Source organism: Mytilus galloprovincialis, chromosome 13 (genome assembly GCF_965363235.1).
Source record: "Mytilus galloprovincialis chromosome 13, xbMytGall1.hap1.1, whole genome shotgun sequence".
NCBI lineage: Eukaryota > Metazoa > Mollusca > Bivalvia > Mytilida > Mytilidae > Mytilus > Mytilus galloprovincialis.
In genome coordinates this window covers 64,937,572-64,945,880 of record NC_134850.1, presented here as the reverse complement: position 1 = coordinate 64,945,880, position 8,309 = coordinate 64,937,572, and positions in this window count along the sequence as shown.

Here is an 8,309-nt window from a genome sequence, read left to right as displayed (position 1 = left end):
AACAACAAAAAATTCAATTTTTGCGGTCGTATAAAAATTGTGAAAGCAAAGGAGTAAGTTGGTAAGGGCCATATTTGGCCCCAATTATAAAGTTCATAGTTAGAAGACAATAAATGTTTTAAGTTGCCTTAAACACATGTTAGAAAGTTAAACAGAACTGTTTTTGTCAAAGTTTAATTCTAAAACGTTGAATTTTACATCCAAAAAGGTCAAGATAAGGGATTTTGGTGAAATTTGACAAAATCTGCTAGATTCCAACCAAATAAAGGACCAAGAAACATACAGTGCAGGCGTCGACAAGCTTAAGATTCAAATAAGACATGTGAAATGTCTTCACAAACATTATTTTAAAAGATCTTTGTTGTCGACGAATGCGCTCTATGTTTCCTGTCCAACAATCTATGGAAATTTACCCATTTTCATTGATTTTTTCGTGAAAATCAATATGAGTACATCTTGTGACGTCATAATGAAATAAATAAATTTGGTGAATTTACTGTCTTCTGATTGGTTAAAATAATTAGCTTTTTTTCAATGTTATCAATTTTTATGGCGACACGCCCACTCTAACATTGTGTATTCATACGCAAAAATCTGTGTACGTTGTTATTCGTATTAATATATATCTTTGAGCCTTATTTTTGATAGAAATTTATTTATAATGAATGGCAATAATTTATTTTGAATTTATTGAACCATAAAATTAATTTTTGACTCTTCACATTTAACATAATCCGCTTTGCGGATTATTCAATGTGAAGAGTCAATAAATTCCATAATTAAAAATAATTCCAAGTTCAAATAATAGCCTGTTATATGAGAAATACATTCAGTCAGGGGTACTACATGACAAGTGTATTTTATTTACTTGAAGAAGTAAAAAAAAATATACACATATAAGTAAATTTGTAGGATACTTATACAAGTGAATTTTATTTACTTGTATAGGTAAAAAAATTATTGGCTTAGTTATGTCCCTTAGGCATTCAGAATTTTTTACTTGTATAAGTAAAAAAATCATCCTTTCTTCTTTTCTTGAATTCTTAAGATTTCTTTGCTCTAATAGAATTTTAAATTGTGTACCCTTTGCAAATGTCTTTACTAATCATTTAAGTGTAATTTCATGGACAATGAAAGTCTCATTTGTCTGTTATCTTCTTAACACTGCTCATTTACAAGCCCCAAAGGAGCAATTTTTGATTGCCTTGCGCAAATATACAAGATCTTTGCTCAATCAGTTTCTTTGATGAATTTATGAGATGAAACATTGAACTTTAATGAAAAAATTTGAGCAAACCTGGGAAAAATCATTAAAGGCTTGATTTTACACCTCAAAACTTGAGGATTTTTGTGGGATTGTATGAAAAATTTACTTATACAAGTAAATTTTTCAGAAAATTAAGGGGAGATTATTCAAAAATTATTTATTTACTTATATGTGTATATTTTTTTTCACTTCTTCAAGTAAATAAAATACACTTGTACAAGTATTACCCCTGACTGACATTTGTGAGAAGTTAATAGACAACTTTGCCAGTTTTTTTTTGTTGGTAGACAATTTATTATGCCAAATTCGGTTAAAAGATCTTGATAATTCATAATGAAAAATTAAAATATGTATTATGCATACTTTGCTGATCAATCACACCAACTGTGTATATGAAATGATAAAATTCCTCTGAAAAATTAAGTTTAACTAATTAAAGAGGTCATATAGCTGTTACCCCCACCTTTTTTGTAGCAAAACTGAATACCAATTCATAATTAAAATACATGAATACGTTTATCGATGTTGAGTGGCTATTGACATTCAATTTGTTAGTGTCACATGAGAAGCCCTAATACAGCCCTAAATTTGGTTTGTGATTAAATATCTGACGCAGAATCGGTCTCTGACACAGAATAAATGTGGTCTTAGAACTTTTTTTATTTTTACCTCTTATGGTCCAATAAAAAAAATGGTTACATTCAGTATATCAAAGAATCCCAAGAATTCAATTTTTGATGAAATCAAATAACCTTTAATCTTTTACCATTTAGACCTCAGTGTGAACTAATTTAATAATGGAGTCCAAAAATCAAAATACATGGTTAGCTTCAGCATATCAAAGAACCCCAAGAATTCTATTTTTTTTTTGACAAAAATGTGGACCAATTGATAAAGGGGGTCCAAAAATCAAAATACATGGTTTGATTCAATATATATCGGAGAACCCCTCATAGTCAATTTTTGTTGAAATCAAGCGAACTTTTATTTTGGACCAACTTAAAAACTGGACGCAAAATCAAAATTCTAAATACATGTTTTAGATTCAGCATATCAAAGCCCCCCCCCCCCCCCCCCCCACTGATTCAAGTCTGGTAAAAAATAAGATTAACCTTAATTTAGACCTATTTGAAAACAAGACCAAAATAAAAAATCAAGGTTATAGATTCTGCATATTATGAAGTATTCCCAGGTGACCCTGTTAAGGGTTTCATCATCCTCTGTGGATGGAATCTCCTATATATTCAACATGGCCCCATCTTTTTGTTTTTAATATTATCATGACCTTCTTAAGACAATAGTTACATATTATCATGATGTACAACCATATAAGTTCACGAGGATGCAAAGGATTTCACCATCACTTTTGAGAGTTATATCCCCTTGAAGCAATTTTTTTTATTTGGATTTTTCTTAAAAAGTAATAGAGATGGAACATTTACAAGAACTGATGGCAATATTTATAAATATATACACTTAGTTTGTTATCAATCCTTATAATGAGTTATTTTCCTTAAAACAGAAACATTTGGATTTCTAGAACTGGAAGTTGTAGAGACTAGGCACATCCACCAAAATCTTACATTCATGAGATCTTCAATAAGCACTCAAAGTCAAAGGTCTTTAGCCAAAAAAAATGACGCTGCTATTTCAAGCTTGTTTATTCAAAAATGATAAAAATACACACAGTGTGTCAAAGATCCATTCCTCCCTAAGAACCTCAACATTTCACACATTAAGCCCAAAACTCGCCGTTCAAAAGTTACAACAAGATAATTCTAAAAAGTATATTTTTTAGTATTTCTTTGAAAAGGTAACAGATATGAACCTACTATCAATTGCAAAATTAATCAGTATTCTAATACCTGCAATTTGAGGTCAACGTCAACTCAGGATCAAATTTACCCTAATCTTCAAAGTGTACTATAACCTTGACCTTGTGACATGTGAAAGCTCAAGTAGTCATGATTTAAACGGTGGTTGTCCAATGTCTCTATAACTTCCAGTTCTCAAGTTTGATATTGCATCATGTATTTTATTCATTGTGACCTTGATGAACCTTAAAATTATTTCCCCTAAAATGTTGTCCTTTCACAGTAGATCATCATGATCATTTTTCTACAGATTTGAGAAATCTATTGTTGTTTTTAATGAGATAGTGCAGTTTGAAATTTTGCGAGTGGAGGCATGTTTTTCTAAATCATCAACAGTTTACCACCTAAACTTTTTAGAAATTGAAAAGTTTTACATGGATATAAGTTTGACCAAATGCCAAAAACATTCTATGAAAAATACCCCAAAAAATCAATTTGAAATTTTTATTTTTTGCATCGACTTTGTAAGTTTCATAAGTTCTATGTATATAATTGATATTGCATCATTTTTGGCACTTTGATATATCAAATTAACGTTGTAATGAGCTTATATTCATAAATGAAAATTTTAAACTCCTTTTTTTCCAGTGGAAATGGTTAGAGTATTAAGTGCAAAATAATCAAACTTGTAAGGTCATTGTGTATACAATTCAAATATGAAATTCCTCTCCTAAAAAATAAGCAAGATGGGATCATCAAATGCAAAACATCAAACCTTTCAGATCTTGTTTTTGCATAGCAAATGAAAGATCATAAAGTCTTAATGTCAAATATCGTAATAACATTTGGAAATTGGTTGGAGTCATTAAGTGTAAACAATTCTGATCAAAGCGACCCAGTCCAGAAACTTCAAATGAGAGTTATTTCCCCTTCTGCATTAAAATTATTGGTAAAAATCTATCTAGGGTCTTTTGGTATTAGATCATTGTTCAAAAAAAATATATGCTCAAGTTGAAGGGTAAAGGTCATTTTTAAATTTGAATTTAGGATTATTTTAAATTCTGTCCAAACAGTAACTCATACCTGCCAACTGTCACTATTTGCGGGGGATTTCCCCCATGGAGGCTCCCAAATTGAAATTTTGAAAGAGCAATTTTGTCCACAATTTAAACAAAACAATTAATTTTACAATGACTCTAGGTTTATAAAAGTATAAACAAGCCAAAAAACAACATTAAAATGTATTTGCAGGCCCCTTGAAGGTTTTTTAGGACTATGTCAGCCATCTTGAACGCAAAACCCCCATGGGCATTTTGAAAAGTTGGCAGGTATGGTAACTAGTACAGACCTCAATTTAACTAATTGAAAGATTATATCTTCATCGAATGAATATCAAGCACAATCCCTCTTGTTAAAGGCTTAGTATTATACCATCATAAAAATATCCTAAAACACCATATTTTATTAGATAAGGCATGCATGTAAGGACAGCATATTTACACTTAATTGTTATTTGCTAAAATTTAAGAGTATGCTAATTAGAGTTTCCTCTCCTCTTTTTAAGAATACATGTATGGTGATAAAACTCACTAACCAAATTTAATTAAGTTAGGGTGATTTGATTTGAGATCCCTGACGTTCTAGATTTTGACCTTGGATTTTACCTCGTATATATATAAACATAATACAGCCTTGGGATTTTTTGCATTAGATTGCAAGCCATTTAAGGGGGATCGCGGGTATAAATCTTGGTTGGTTGACCGTTACCAGACACATTTTTAAAACTTACTAGATACCCTAATGATGATTGTGTTTGGTTTAATTTGGCCCAGTAGTTTCAGAGGAGAAGATTTTAGTAAAAGTTTACAGACGACGGAAGAAGGACACCAAGTGATGAGAAAAGCTCACTTGGTCTTTTGGGCCAGGTGAGCTAAAAAGGGAACCATTAAAGGTAATTATCTATAAATAAAGTATAGTTTTGATGTAAAATGAATAATTTCAACCTACTTCCAGAGATGGGGTCGATTACTTTAAAATGTAATCGATTAAATTACAATTACTTTGCTAATAAAATGTAATCGATTACATTACAATTACACCCTTTTTCATATGTAATCGATTACATTAGATTACTTTTCTTTAAAGTAATCAGGATTACTTTAGATTACTTATGATTACATTGTATATTGCAATATCAAAGTTTTTTTTATAATTTTTTATCCTCACATTTAAAAAAGCTAATTTTGGTGATTTTTTTAAAAGCCTTTATTATTCATCTTAATTAAAATAATTTATAGACAAGTACACTGTAACATGTGTAATTTGATAAAATATAGCTATTACAGACAAGTGCATGTCCTTTCTCTAAGTAAAAGATATAACTTTCTTATTTTCTACAAACTTTAACCAACTGCCTAATTAACAAAAAACCTGAACAAATAAGGAAAAATTAATTAAGTATAGTTTTATTGTCTGTTGGGACATAATTGACACATCCATTAATGTTTTTACAGGTGTTAATGATCACCACTTCCATTTTTTTAACAAACAATAGGTGAGCGTGGGTATTAAAATTTTATTGTCTTAACAACAATATCAATGAATATCAATAAAGTTTAAAGAAGTTGATTGTCATTATTTTGTTTGAAAATTTTTAATACTTGATCTAATTAATAATTATTGTCAGGTGAAAACACAAAGCCGCTTTGTAACTTAGGAAAGTATATTCATTTCTCTTTAAATTAAGAAACAGTTTATTTTAATAAAATATATTTTGTACTAATGAAACTTCAGACGTCACCTTTTGTTTACTATGCATATTGTTTGTAATATTATGCCATATGTATACACTGTACATGTACTTGTTTGTACTGATGAGCCGTAAGGCTCAAAGTTAATAAAGAATAAAAATTAGAAAGCACATATTATACACAAAACTTATGGAAAACAAAATTTATTCAATTTGTCAATAAATGAAATATGGTTTTAACTTCCATTTTGAATTAAGTGAGCTCATATATTTATGTCGACCATCAAAGTAAAACTGGAACTAAATGTTTTCTGCATTTAAATTTCAATGTAGTTATGTAAAAATATTGGTTAAATTTATATGAAATTGGAGTTAAAATCAGAAGTTTTCAATCAAGGAAAAAATGCTTTCAAGGCATATTCTTGTATCATAAGAGCTCAATCTCAAACAAAATATTGGAAAGGCAATTTCCTTTAGTAAACTGTTAACAAAATAAAACACTTGGTTATACAAATTTGTTATACAGATGATACAATTTATCACATTGAACAAGGTCCCATCATTGTGTATACCAGTTTCATGATTTTTCATTCAAGCTTTACATTTTCTTATTTTCATATTGTCTATCAAAAACTATTTTCATATACACTGTATATACAAGATTTGTAATCAGCAAGTAATCATATGAATGTAATCTTAAAGTAATCTAAAAGTAATCATGATTACACCTGTTTTTTGCAATGTAATCGATTACATTATGATTACTTGTAATCAGAAATGGCATGATTACTGATTACATAGGATTACACTGCAAAATGTAATCAATTACAGCTGATTACGATTACTGATTACGATTACCCCATGCCTGCCTACTTCATGTACTTTGAATAAACTATTACAGTATTACAATCTGGAAATCTGTACAATAAAACAGGTTAGACTAACCTCATACATGTCATAGCTGAGACACTTGTATAATTGTCAAATTTTTAAACAAGTATTTTTTTCTAAAGGTTAAGATTGATAAAGAATTTAATATTGGTATATCTTTAAGTTTCAAAGAGTGAAAAAAAGGCAAGAGCTGAAAAGCAACAGGGGCCAAAGCTAGTATGTACAATATTTCATTATTCAAATATTGCATATTGGATTTATTCTACAGATTTGTAATCATCATGATCATGGTAATGTTGATACTTTTGTATGGATTTGAAGTCTGTAAATTTGGTTTAAAGCTTTTGAAATGAAAACTTGTGACACTAATCTCTGATACTAAAACCCAACTTCTTGATATATATATATATGTGAAACTTGGTCAAAATACACTTGTATATTTCAACAAATAAAAAATATTAATTTTTGGCAAAGTTGTTACCAGAAATGAAATTCAACTCCCTGTTATTTTATTTAGAATGTAGGACAGACAAAACAGAAAGTCACAGGACAAAAGCCACAATTCAGTTTTTAGATTATTTTTTTTTGGACAAGAAAAAAATAATTATGGAAATATAACTTTACTGTTTTCTTGAACTATTATATATAAAGCAACTTTGTATTTAAAATTTATTCAATAAATATCAATAATGATTGAAAAATTGTTATATAAACAAAATGTCAATGTACAGTTGTAGCTTGGTACTTAAATGGCTTCATGGTGCTAAGAAATATAACCTTTGCATGATTTAAATTTAATAAATGTTCCTTTTATCAAAGCTTAAGATAAAAATGAATATATGTTATAAAATGAAAATATTTCAAGATCTTTCTCTTATTTGTTCAAACGATTGTCAATAAATTATTTGTGACTTCTTTATGTCCTGTGCATATTTGTCCTGTGACTTAATTTCAGTCCGTTTACCGTTTTATCTAATATATACTATTTTTTAATACAAGATAAAGGTTGGTTTACATTGGTTAAATCAGTGTTTGATATATCACGTTGAATAATGGTTATACGTTTGTTTATAAATATGTAAATGTAGTATTGTGCTTATGTTTCAGAAATAAAGATATATATTTATGTAATCTATAATAAAAGTTTATTGATTGCTTAAAAGGTGCATATAACCTTAAAGAAAGGAAGGAGGATACATGACTAAAATAAGAGACTGGGAATGATTTAAACAGACTTTTCCTCATCATGCTCATGAATATGAATAGTGGTATAATCAAGAGAAATTCATATTAGATTCTATGAGAAAGAAATCCATAATTCTTAGTGTATCTTGGTTATTAGCCAAACATAATAATAATATAAGGTACACATTCTTCTTTCTTGCAAGTGAGGTGAGTGCTCAGAGTCAAGACCTTGGACCAAAATTTAAAATCATGAGTTTTTGCAACTTAAACTTAAAGTATCTCCAAGAAAACAGTTAAAATGGAAAGCATACCTGTACTTGTATCAGACTATAAAAATATAGTGTTAAATAAATTTGAACAAGGAATCTATATACACATTCAAATGGTAAAGAAATTTTTTAAA